Genomic DNA, 13,605 nt, shown 5'->3' on the forward strand with positions numbered 1-13,605 from the left:
CCTCTTCGACTCTCCAAATGAGAACCTCATCACCAACAATGCACGGTGCCTCATGGCAAAGGTATCCACGGAGGTAAAATCCCTTTCCAAACCATCATCTTCGACTAATGCCTCATATATTGATGATGCCACTAGTCTCACCGTTAAACGTGAGATTATGGGTTTGGATTCCTTGGATTCTTTTCTCACTAACATGAAGGGGGACACCAAGATTCATGTTGGGGCTCTCTTAGCCCAACTTGGTGCGGCACAAGATCTTATCGAGAAGAGGGAGAAGTTGGAAAGGGAAGCGGTCTTTGAGCTTGCCAATCTCAAGGAGGAGCTTGATGATGAAAGGAATCTTCGCATGTCTCTTGAAGCTAGTGTCATTGTGCTTGAAGACAAAGCTATTGTTTCACGTCTCACCAAGGATCGAGACCATGCTCTTGATTTGGTTGGTGACCTCAAGAAGAAGATGCTCTCGCTCGAGGAAGCCAAGAAAGCAAAAGACGATGAAGACCCCGATTCTTCCCATGATGAGCTTGTGGATCAAGTTACTTCCTTGAGGAGGCACAATGCTCTCCTCTTGGAAGTCAATGCTCTTCAAGAAGAAGCCTTGGATGAGTACTACCGCTTGTTCAAAGAGAAGACCTCATGTTGCAACCATGAAGAAGAAATTGCCGCTCTTGAGATCACCAAGGCCAAGCTATTGAGTTTGAGTAGCAAGCAAGAAGAGTCGTTGGTGGAGTGTCTCCACATGAGCAAGGAGAAGGATACGTGTTGTGATCATGAGGAGCAAATAGCCGCCTTGAAGAGAAGGGAAGCCAAGTTCATGGAGATCAACTCCATGCAAGAAGAAACATTGAAGGAGTACTTTCCTTTGAGCAAGGACCGTACATGTTGCACTCATGAGAGCGACATTGCCAAAATGGAAAATGACAAGCGCTTGCTCATGAAGTTGAACGCTCTCCAAGAAGAAGCTTTGATAGAACACTTCCGGGTGAACAAGGCAAAGGAGGTCCAAGTGTTTGATATTTGCCATCCACACCCGGAGCATGAACATGAAGTCAATCGCTTGAAGGCCAAGGTTGATAGACTCCAAGTTCAAGCCAAGTACTTGGAAGGAATCATTGAAGCTAAAGATGGAGCCAAAGAGGGCTTGTGCAATGAAGGAGGAGTGGCTACCAAGCCAAAGAGAAAGAGGAAGAGGAGGACCAAGAAGAAGATGCACAAGAAGAACATGGAGACCAACCCTGAAGGGAGCAATGCTAGCTCAAGAAGGGATAGAGTATCCAACTCCGCCTCGACGGGTTTCGCCGGCTCTAACAACCCTTCTCATGTTCTTTTTGTTGATTACTATGGACATATTCGTGCTCGCTTTATTGGTCCTCAAAAGGACAATGTTGATTGGACTATTTGGGTTCCCAAACCCCTTGTTACTAACATGCTAGGACCCATTGAAAAATGGGTACCTAAATCCAAGACTTGATTCCTTGTAGGACTATGCTTCCGGTGGCGCTAAATGTGTGGTTGATAGTGGAGCCACAAGTCATATGAACGGAAGCAAGGATATTGTTGTCGACCTCGTGCCTTCTCTCTCTACCGTTTCATATGGCGACAACACGTGCTCTAAGGTATTGGGTCTTGGCAAGGTGGTGGTAACACCCGACATCTCACTTGTGAATGTCCTCCTTGTCGAGACCCTTGGTTACAACTTACTCTCCGTTCATCAAATTGCTCGTATGGGACAATGCACATTCTTTGATGAACATATGGTGGTCCTCTTGTGGAGCAAGACACTCAATGTAGCTTTCGTTGGATATGTAGAGAACGGTTTGTATGTTGTCGATTTCTCCGGAAAGACAACGTCTTCCGCTCTTTGCTTATTCACCAAAGGTGACAAGGGTTGGTTATGGCATCGCCGACTAGCCCATGTCAACATGAGGACTTTGCAAAGTCTCCACAAGGGTGGCCACATTCTCGGACTAAAAGAAGATGTCTCTTTTTGCAAGGATCGTGTTTGTAGGGCTTGCGTACAAGGAAAAATGCATGGACCTCCTCACAAGGCCAAGACCATCATCTCTACCACAAGATGCTTGGAGCTCCTACACGTTGATCTCTTTGGTCCACCATCTCATGAAAGTCTTGGAGGAAAGAAGTATTGCCTCATCATCGTTGATGACTATTCTCGCTATTGTTGGGTATTCTTCTTCAAGTACAAGAGTGAGACTCAACAGACCATGATGGAGTTTGCCAACCAAGTTCTGAAGGAGATATGCCCTAGAGGCAATAATAAAGTGGTTATTATTTATATCTTTATGTTTATGATAAATGTTTATATATCATGCTATAATTGTATTAACCGAAACATTAGTACATGTGTGATATGTAGACAACAAGAAGTCCCTAGTATGCCTCTTAAACTAGCTTGTTGATTAATGGATGATTAGTTTCATAATCATGAACATTGGATGTTATTAATAACAAGGTTATATCATTATATGAATGATGTAATGGACACACCCAATTAAGCGTAGCATAAGATCTCGTCATTAAGTTATTTGCTATAAGCTTTCGATACATAGTTACCTAGTCCTTATGACCATGAGATCATGTAAATCACTTATACCGGAAAGGTACTTTGATTACACCAAACACCACTGCGTAAATGGGTGGCTATAAAGGTGGGATTAAGTATCCGGAAAGTATGAGTTGAGGCATATGGATCAACAGTGGGATTTGTCCATCCCGATGACGGATAGATATACTCTGGGCCCTCTCGGTGGAATGTCGTCTAATGTCTTGCAAGCATATGAATGAGTTCATAAGAGACCACATACCACGGTACGAGTAAAGAGTACTTGTCAGGAGACGAGGTTGAACAAGGTATAGAGTGATACCGAAGATCAAACCTCGGACAAGTAAAATATCGCGTGACAAAGGGAATTGGTATTGTATGTGAATGGTTCATTCGATCACTAAAGTCATCGTTGAATATGTGGGAGACATTATGGATCTCCAGATCCCGCTATTGGTTATTGGTCGGAGTGAGTACTCAACCATGTCCGCATAGTTCACGAACCGTAGGGTGACACACTTAAAGTTGGATGTTGAAATGGTAGAACTTGAATATGGAATGGAGTTCGAATATTTGTTCGGAGTCCCGGATGAGATCCCGGACATCACGAGGAGTTCCGGAATGGTCCGGAGAATAAGATTCATATATAGGATGTCATTTTATGTGAATTAAAATGTCGCGGAAGGTTCTATGGAAGGTTTTAGAAGGTTCTAGAAAAGTCCGGAAGAAACCACCAAGGAAGGTGGAGTCCACATGGGACTCCACCTCCATGGCCGGCCAACCCTAGTGGGGGAGGAGTCCCAAGTGGACTCCCCCTTAGGGGGCCGGCCACCCCCCCATATGGGAGGTGGAACTCCCACCTCTAGTGGGAGTCCTAGCTTGGTTAGGTTTCCCCTCCATATGGAAGGTTTTTGGTTCGGGTCTTATTCGAAGACTTGGATACCAACACTTGGGGTTCCACCTATATAATGAGGCGCATAGGGGAGGGGGCCGGCCACCACAAAGCCACAAGTTGGCCGCACCCCCTTGAGGCCGGCCACCCCCTCCCAAACCCTAGCCGCCCCCCTCTCCTCCATATCTCCCACGTAGCTTTAGCGAAGCTCCGCTGGAGTTCTCCACCGCCACCGACATTACGCCGTCGTGCTGTCGGATTCAAGAGGAGCTACTACTTCCGCTGCCCGCTGGAACGGGGAGGTGGACGTCGTCTTCATCAACAACCGAACGTGTGACCGAGTACGGAGGTGCTGCCCGTTCGTGGCGCCGGAACCGATCGTGATCAAGATCTTCTACGCGCTTTTGCAAGCGGCAAGTGAACGTCTACCGCAGCAACAAGAGCCTCCTCTTGTAGGTTTTGGAATCTCTTCAAGGGTGAGACTCGATAAACCCCTCGTTGCTACCGTCTTCTAGATTGCATCTTGGCTTGGATTGCGTGTTCGCGGTAGGAAAATTTTTGTTTTCTATGCAACGTTATCCTACAGTGGTATCAGAGCCGTGTCTATGCATAGATGGTTGCACGAGTAGAACACAATGGTTTTGTGGGTGTTGATGCTCTTGTTATCTTTAGTTTGAGTACTTTGCATCTTTGTGGCATAGTGGGATGAAGCGGCTCGGACTAACTTTACATGACCGCGTTCATGAGACTTGTTCCTCGTTCGACATGCAACTTGTATTGCATAAGAGGCTTTGCGGGTGTCTGTCTCTCCTACTATAGTGAAGATTCAATTTACTCTTCTATTGAAAACATTAGTATCAACGTTGTGGTTCATGTTCGTAGGTAGATTAGATCTCTCTCGAAAACCCTAAACCACGTAAAATATGCAAACCAAATTAGAGACGTCTAACTTGTTTTTGCAGGGTTTGGTGATGTGATATGGCCATAATGTGATGATGAATATGTATGAGATGATCATTATTGTATTGTGGCAACCGGCAGGAGCCTTATGGTTGTCTTTAAATTTCATGTTGAGTAGTATTTCAAAGTAGTTGTAATAGTTGCTACATGGAGGACAATCATGAAGACGGCGCCATTGACCTTGACGCTACGCCGACGATGATGGAGATCATGCCCGAAGATGATGGAGATCATGTTCGTGCTTTGGAGATGAAGATCAAAGGCGCAAAGACAAAAGGGCCATATCATATCACATATGAACTGCATGTGATGTTAATCCTTTTATGCATCTTATTTTGCTTAGATCGCGACGGTAGCATTATAAGATGATCCCTCACTAAAATCTCAAGATAATAAAGTGTTCATCCTTAGTAGCACCGTTACCAAGTCTTGTCGTTTTGAAGCATCTCGTGATGATCGGGTGTGATAGATTCAATAAGTACATACAACGGGTGCAAGTCAGTTTTGCACAGGGGGTTACTAAGGTGGCCTTGACGAGCCTAGCATGTACAGACATGGTCTCGGAACACGTGATACCGAAAGGTAGAGCATGAATCATATGGTTGATATGATGAACACTTTGAGTGTTCGCCATTGAAATCACACCTTTTCTCGTGATGATCGGGTTTAGGTGCGGTGGATTTGGTTCGTGTGATCACTAAGACAATGCGAGGGATATTGTTTTGAGTGGGAGTTCACCTAGATTTTTAATTATGTTGAATTAAAATTTGAACTCAATTTGTCATAAACTTAGTCTAAACTTTTGCAAATATATGTTGTAGAGATGGCGTCCCCAATCAATTTTAATCAGTTCCTAGAGAAAGAGAAACTTAAGAGCAACGGTAGCAACTTCACCGACTGGTTCCGTCATGTGAGGATCTTCCTCTCTGGCGGAAATCTGCAATATGTGCTTGATGCACCGCTAGGTGACCCTCCTGCAGAAACTGAAACCGATGAAGTAAAAGCTGTTTACGAGACTCGGAAAATTCGGTACTCTCAAGTTCAGTGTGCCATCCTGTGCAGTCTGGAATCCGATCTTCAAAAACGTTTTGAGCACCACGATCCTCATGAGTTGATGAAAGAGCTGAAAGCTATTTTTGAGACTCATGCGGCCGTGGAATGCTATGAAGTATCGAAACAATTCTTCAGCTGCATGATGGAAGAAGGCAGCTCCGTTAGTGAGCACATGCTCGCCATGACCGGGCATGCGAAGAAACTTCGATGACTTGGGAATAGTGATTCCTAACAGATCGGGGATTAATCGTGTCCTTCAATCACCGCCACCAAGTTACAAGAACATTGTGATGAACTACAATATGCAGAACATGAACAAGGAGTTACTCGAACTCTTTGGCATGCAAAAAGCTGCTGAGATTGAGATCAAGAAAGAGCACCAAGTGTTGATGGTCAACAAGACCACCAGTTTCAAGAAACAGGGCAAGTCTAAGGGAAAATTCAAGAAGGGTGGCAAGAAAGCTGCCACGCCTCCTATGAAACCTAAGAACGGCCCTAAGCCTAATGCTGAGTGCTATTACTGCAAGGAGAAGGGACACTGGAAGCATAATTGCTCCAAGTATCTGGCTGATCTGAAGAGCGGCCTTGTCAAGAAGAAGAAAGAAGGTATATCTGATATACATGTTATAGATGTTTATCTCACTGGTTCTCGTTCTAGTACCTGGGTATTTGATACTGGTTCGGCTGCTCATATCTGTAACTCGAAACAGGAACTAAAGAATAAACGAAGACTACTGAAAGATGAAGTGACGATGCGCGTTGGAAATGGATCCAAAGTCGATGTGATCGCTGTCGGCACACTTCCTCTACATCTACCTTCGGGATTAGTTTTAAGCCTAAATAATTGTTATTTTGTACCCGCGTTGAGCATGAACATTATATCTGGATCTTGTTTAATGCAAGACGGTTATTCATTCAAGTCTGAGAATAATGGTTGTTCTATTTTTATGAATAATATCTTTTATGGTCGAGCACCACAAAAGAATGGCTTATTTCTGTTAGATCTCGATAGTAGTGATATGCATATACATAACATTGATGCTAAGCGAATTAAATTGAATGATAATTCTACTTATATGTGGCACTGTCGTCTTGGTCATATTGGAGTGAAACGCATGAAGAAACTCCATACTATTGGATTACTTGAATCACTTGACTTTGAGTCACTTGATAGATGCGAAGCATGTCTAATGGGAAAAATGACAAAGACTCCACTTTCTGGTATGATGGAGCGAGCTACTGACTTATTGGAAATCATACATACCGATGTGTGTGGACCAATGAGCGTAGCATCGCGCGGTGGTTATCGTTATGTTCTAACCTTCACAGATGATCTGAGTAGATATGGGTATATCTATTTCATGAAACATAAATCTGAAACTTTTGAGAAGTTTAAGGAATTCCAAAGTGAAGTAGAAAATCAACGTAACAAGAAGATCAAATTTCTACGATCTGATCGTGGAGGTGAATATCTGAGTTATGAGTTTGGCATGCATTTAAAGAAATGCGGAATACTTTCACAATTGACACCGCCGGGAACACCTCAACGTAACGGTGTGTCCGAACGTCGTAATCGAACTCTCTTAGATATGGTTCGTTCTATGATGTCTCTAACTGATTTACCGTTATCTTTTTGGAGTTATGCATTAGAGACAGCCGCATTCACTTTAAATAGAGCACCATCAAAATCCGTAGAAACGACACCGTATGAATTATGGTTTAATAAGAAACCTAAGCTGTCGTTCCTGAAAGTTTGGGGTTGCGAAGCCTATGTAAAGAAGTTACAACCGGACAAGCTAGAACCCAAAGCGGAGAAATGCGTCTTCATAGGATACCCTAAGGAAACTATAGGGTATACTTTCTATCACAAATCCGAAGGCAAAATCTTTGTTGCTAAGAACGGAACCTTTCTTGAGAAAGAATTTCTCACTAAAGAAGTGACTGGAAGAAAAGTAGAACTCGATGAGATTGATGAATCTATACTTGTTGATCAGAGTAGCGCAGTACCGGAAGTTGTACCAGTACCACCTACACCGGCAACAGAGGAAGCTAATGATAATCATCATGAAACTTCGAACGAGAAAACTACTGAACCTCGCAGATCGACAAGGGAACGTACCACTCCTGATTGGTATGATCCTTGTCTAAATGTCATGATTGTGGATAACAATGATGAGAACCCTGCGACGTATGAAGAAGCGATGATGAGCCCAGATTCCAACAAATGGCAAGAAGCCATGAAATCCGAAATGGGATCCATGTATGATAACAAAGTATGGACTTTGGTAGACTTACCTGATAGCCGAAAGGCTGTCGAGAATAAATGGATCTTCAAGAGAAAAACATATGCAGATGGTAATATTACTGTCTATAAAGCTCGACTTGTCGCAAAGGGTTTCCGACAAATTCAAGGAGTTGACTACGATGAGACTTTCTCATCTGTAGCGAAGCTAAAATCTGTGAGGATTTTGTTAGCAATAGCTGCATTTTTCGATTATGAGATTTGGCAGATGGATGTCAAAACGGCGTTCCTTAATGGAGACATTGAGGAAGAGTTGTATATGGTACAACCCAAAGGTTTTGTCGATCCTAAAAATGCTGACAAAGTATGCAAACTTCAGCGTTCAATCTATGGACTGAAGCAAGCATCAAGAAGTTGGAACCGACGCTTTGATAAGGTGATCAAAGACTTCGGGTTTATACAGTGTCATGGAGAGGCCTGTATTTACAAGAAAGTGAGTGGGAGCTCTGTAGCATTCCTGATATTATATGTAGATGACATATTATTGATCGGGAATGATATAGAACTATTAAGCAGTATTAAAGGTTATTTGAATAATAGTTTTTCAATGAAAGACCTTGGTGAAGCATCGTATATATTAGGAATCAAGATTTATAGAGATAGATCAAGACGCCTAATAGGGCTATCATAGAGTACATATCTGGACAAGATTCTAAAGAAGTTTAGAATGGACGAAAGTAAGAAAGGGTTCTTACCTATGTTACCAGGCAAAGTCTTGAGTAAGACTCAAGGACCGGCTACGGCAGAAGAAAGAGAAAGGATGAGTAAAATCCCCTATGCCTCGGCAGTAGGATCTATCATGTATGCCATGCTATGTACTAGACCGGATATAGCACATGCTGTTAGTTTGACTAGCAGATATCAAAGTGATCCAGGAATGGAACACTGGACAGCGGTCAAGAATATCCTGAAGTACTTGAAAAGAACTAAGGATATGTTTCTTTATTATGGAGGTGACCAAGAGCTCGTTGTAAGTGGTTACACCGATGCAAGTTGGAACACTGATCCTGATGACTCTAAGTCACAATCTGGGTACGTGTTTATATTGAATGGTGCTGCAGTAAGCTGGGCAAGCTCGAAGCAGTGCACGGTGGCGAAGTCTTCAACTAATCGAGTACATAGCGGCTTCAGAGGCTTCATCAGAAGCGGTATGGATGAAGAGGTTCATTATAGAGCTCGGTGTGGTTCCTAGTGCATTGGACCCATTAATCATTTACTGTGATAACATGGGTGCCATCGCCAATGCACAAGAGCCAAGGTCACACAAGAGGCTGAAGCATATCAAGCTGCGTTACCACTCGATTCGCGAGTACATCGAAGATGGAGAAGTAAAGATTTGCAAAGTACACACTGATCTGAATGTAGCAGATCCGTTGACTAAAGCTCTCCCTAGGGCAAAGCATGACCAACACCAGAATGCCATGGGTGTTAGGTATATTACAATGTAATCTAGATTATTGACTCTAGTGCAAGTGGGAGACTGGAGGAGATATGCCCTAGAGGTAATAATAAAGTGGTTATTATTTATATCTTTATGTTTATGATAAATGTTTATATATCATGCTATAATTGTATTAACCGAAACATTAGTACATGTGTGATATGTAGACAACAAGAAGTCCCTAGTATGCCTCTTAAACTAGCTTGTTGATTAATGGATGATTAGTTTCATAATCATGAACATTGGATGTTATTAATAACAAGGTTATATCATTATATGAATGATGTAATGGACACACCCAATTAAGCGTAGCATAAGATCTCGTCATTAAGTTATTTGCTATAAGCTTTCGATACATAGTTACCTAGTCCTTATGACCATGAGATCATGTAAATCACTTATACCGGAAAGGTACTTTGATTACACCAAACACCACTGCGTAAATGGGTGGCTATAAAGGTGGGATTAAGTATCCGGAAAGTATGAGTTGAGGCATATGGATCAACAGTGGGATTTGTCCATCCCGATGACGGATAGATATACTCTGGGCCCTCTCGGTGGAATGTCGTCTAATGTCTTGCAAGCATATGAATGAGTTCATAAGAGACCACATACCACGGTACGAGTAAAGAGTACTTGTCAGGAGACGAGGTTGAACAAGGTATAGAGTGATACCGAAGATCAAACCTCGGACAAGTAAAATATCGCGTGACAAAGGGAATTAGTATTGTATGTGAATGGTTCATTCGATCACTAAAGTCATCGTTGAATATGTGGGAGCCATTATGGATCTCCAGATCCCGCTATTGGTTATTGGTCGGAGTGAGTACTCAACCATGTCCGCATAGTTCACGAACCGTAGGGTGACACACTTAAAGTTGGATGTTGAAATGGTAGAACTTGAATATGGAATGGAGTTCGAATATTTGTTCGGAGTCCCGGATGAGATCCCGGACATCACGAGGAGTTCCGGAATGGTCCGGAGAATAAGATTCATATATAGGATGTCATTTTATGTGAATTAAAATGTCGCGGAAGGTTCTATGGAAGGTTCTAGAAGGTTCTAGAAAAGTCCGGAAGAAACCACCAAGGAAGATGGAGTCCACATGGGACTCCACCTCCATGGCCGGCCAACCCTAGTGGGGGAGGAGTCCCAAGTGGACTCCCCCTTAGGGGGCCGGCCACCCCCCCATATGGGAGGTGGAACTCCCACCTCTAGTGGGAGTCCTAGCTTGGCTAGGTTTCCCCTCCATATGGAAGGTTTTTGGTTCGGGTCTTATTCGAAGACTTGGATACCAACACTTGGGGTTCCACCTATATAATGAGGGGCATAGGGGAGGGGGCCGGCCACCACAAAGCCACAAGTTGGCCGCACCCCCTTGAGGCCGGCTACCCCCTCCCAAACCCTAGCCGCCCCCTCTCCTCCATATCTCCCACGTAGCTTTAGCGAAGCTCCGCCGGAGTTCTCCACCGCCACCGACACTACGCCGTCGTGCTGTCGGATTCAAGAGGAGCTACTACTTCCGCTGCCCGCTGGAACGGGGAGGTGGACGTCATCTTCATCAACAACCGAACGTGTGACCAAGTACGGAGGTGCTGCCCGTTCGTGGCGCCGGAACCGATCGTGATCAAGATCTTCTACGCGCTTTTGCAAGCGGCAAGTGAACGTCTACCGCAGCAACAAGAGCCTCCTCTTGTAGGCTTTGGAATCTCTTCAAGGGTGAGACTCGATACCCCCTCGTTGCTACTGTCTTCTAGATTGCATCTTGGCTTGGATTGCGTGTTCGCGGTAGGGAAATTTTTGTTTTCTATGCAACATTATCCTACAAGTTCAACGCAAGTACGACAACAAGATTCTCGCAATAAGGAGCGACAATGGAATGGAGTTCAAGAACTACACATTGGATGACTTCCTCGGCGAGGAAGGAATCTAACACCAATACTCCACGCCATATACTCCCCAACAAAATGGGGTCGCCGAAAGGAAGAATCGAACCTTGATCGAAGCCGCTCGAACCATGATGATGGAATGCAAGTCCATCTACAATTTTTGGGCGGAAGCTATCTCTACCACTTGCCATGCTACTAATCGCCTCTACCTTCGCAAAGGTCTTGAGAAGACACCATATGAGATCCTCACCGGCAACAAGCCTAATGTGTCATACTTCAAGGTCTTCGGATGCAAATGCTACATACTTGTCAAGGACACGCGCCTATCCAAGTTTGATTCAAGAGCTCAAGAAGGAATTTTCGTTGGCTATGCTACGGATTCTCACGCCTATAGAGTCTTCAACAAGTCAAGTGGACGTGTTGTAGAATCTTGTGATGTGACGTTCGATGAAGATGATAGATCTTTGGAGGAGCGAAGTGCTTCTTGTGAGAAAGGAGATGCAATTCCCCCGGATACCATAGGAAGGATGGGTGTTGGCATTCGCCTACCTCAAACGCTACCTTCTATGAGTACCGGGGAAGGACCAAGTTCCACCCAAGTGGAGCCATCTACAACACAAGGCCAAGCTTCTTCCGTTGATCTAACAAATGCAAGTCAACCTCTACAACAACCTCAAGTTCAACCTCAACCTCAAGATCAACCTCGACATCTACAACAACAATCAAGTCCAAGTTCACCTCAACAAGCTCAAGAACAACATACACCGCAAGCTCGTCTACCTCAACACCCAACATCAAGTGACCAAGGTCAAGCTTCAAGTTCGTCTCCGAGTGGTTCGGGGATAGTCTTCATGGACAATAATATTCCATATACCCCCGAGCCATCCGGATCTCATGACAAAGTTGCCTCTTTCAATGACAATGGAGGTCAAGGCGAGGACCTAAACCGTGATGAAGGCCAAGAGGACTCACAAGAACCATCTCCTCAAGCCGACACTCACCGTGAAGATCCTACTACAAGACACTTGCGTCTCAAGTCTCATTCCTTGCAAAACATCATTGGTGATCTTAAGAGAAATGTCACCACTCGGAGGCAACTTGCAAACTTTTGTGCGCACCATGCTTTTGTCTCTAGGGTGGAACCACTCAAAGTTGATGATGCTCTCAACGATCCCGATTGGTTGAATGCAATGCAAGAGGAACTCAACAACTTCAAGAGGAATGATGTATGGACTCTCATGAAGCAACCCGATCATTGCCGCAATGTTATCGGCACCAAGTGGATCTTCAAGAACAAGCAAGATGAAAGTGGCACGGTCATCCGCAACAAAGCAAGATTGGTGGCACAAGGCTATTCTCAAGTCGAAGGCGTGGACTTTGGTGAAACCTTTGCACCCGTTGCAAGGCTTGAGTCCATCCGTATCCTTTTCGCCTTTGCCTCACATCATGGCTTTAAGTTGCAACAAATGGATGTTAAGAGTGCTTTTCTTAATGGTCCTCTACATGAGGAAGTATATGTGAAGCAACCCCCGGGGTTCGAGGACCCCCATTTCCCGGATCATGTCTTCAAGCTCAAAAAGGCCCTATATGGTCTCAAACAAGCTCCTAGAGCTTGGTATGAGCATCTCAAGGAGTTGCTTGAAGACCGTGGTTTCGAAGTGGGGAAAATCGATCCCACTCTTTTTACTAAGAAGGTCAATGGGGAGCTTTTCATATGCCAACTCTATGTAGATGACATCATATTTGGCTCTACTAACACAAAATTCAATGATGAGTTTGCTATGTTGATGACAAATAGGTTTGAGATGTCAATGATGGGTGAACTCAAGTACTTTCTTGGGTTCGAGATCAAGCAAATGCGACAAGGCACCTTCATCAATCAAGCAAAGTACCTCCAAGACATGCTCAAGTGCTTTGATATGAAGGATGCCAAGGGGATTGGAACTCCGATGCAACTCAAGTGTCAACTCACTCTTGACGAGGGCGGCAAGGCGGTGGATACCAAGCTCTACCGTTCGATGATAGGTTCGCTTCTCTACCTTTGTGCCTCTCACCCGGATATAATGTTGAGCGTTGGTATGTGTGCACGATTTCAAGCAAGTCCGAAGGAAAGCCACCTTGTGGCGGTCAAGAGGATCTTTCGATATTTAGTTGATACCCCACACTTCGGACTATGGTACCCAAGGGACACGGACTTTTCTTTGGTTGGTTTCACCGACTCCGATTGGGCGGGCGACAAGATTGATAGGAAGTCTACCTCCGGAGCATGCCACTTTCTTGGAAGATCTTTGGTGTGTTGGTCCTCGAAGAAGCAAAATTGTGTCTCCGTCTCCACCGCGGAAGCCGAGTATATTGCTCAAATCTTATGGATGAAGCAAACCTTGCGGGATTATGGACTCGAGTATAGCAAGGTGCCTCTTTTGTGCGACAATGAGAGCGCAATCAAGATCGCCTACAATCCGGTTCTTCATGGCAAGACGAAGCACATTGAGATACGGAACCACTTCATC

The sequence above is a fragment of the Lolium perenne genome, chromosome 5 (assembly GCF_019359855.2).
Source record: "Lolium perenne isolate Kyuss_39 chromosome 5, Kyuss_2.0, whole genome shotgun sequence".
Classification (NCBI taxonomy): domain Eukaryota; kingdom Viridiplantae; phylum Streptophyta; class Magnoliopsida; order Poales; family Poaceae; genus Lolium; species Lolium perenne.